This window comes from Oryzias melastigma, unplaced genomic scaffold (assembly GCF_002922805.2).
Source record: "Oryzias melastigma strain HK-1 unplaced genomic scaffold, ASM292280v2 sc00540, whole genome shotgun sequence".
NCBI classification, from domain to species: Eukaryota; Metazoa; Chordata; class Actinopteri; order Beloniformes; family Adrianichthyidae; genus Oryzias; species Oryzias melastigma.
The window spans coordinates 15,756-15,978 of NW_023417133.1; positions in this window are offsets into that span (position 1 = coordinate 15,756).

The following is a 223-nucleotide window of genomic DNA, read 5'->3' on the forward strand; positions in this document are numbered from 1 at the left end:
TGAAACATAATATTTTAATGTAAACCTTAAGTTGGTCTTTGTCTATTTAATGCAAAACTATTTTTTGTCACTGTTTTTTTCGTTCACCTATTCACTTGGAGAATAAAGATTTCTGTGAAACTTCTTCCTTGTTAGTGTACACAGTACATTTTCTGATCGTTTCCTCCCTCGAAAATAGGTTAAAGAATTATGAGATTTGTTGTCAGAAGTGTTTAAGGTTAGA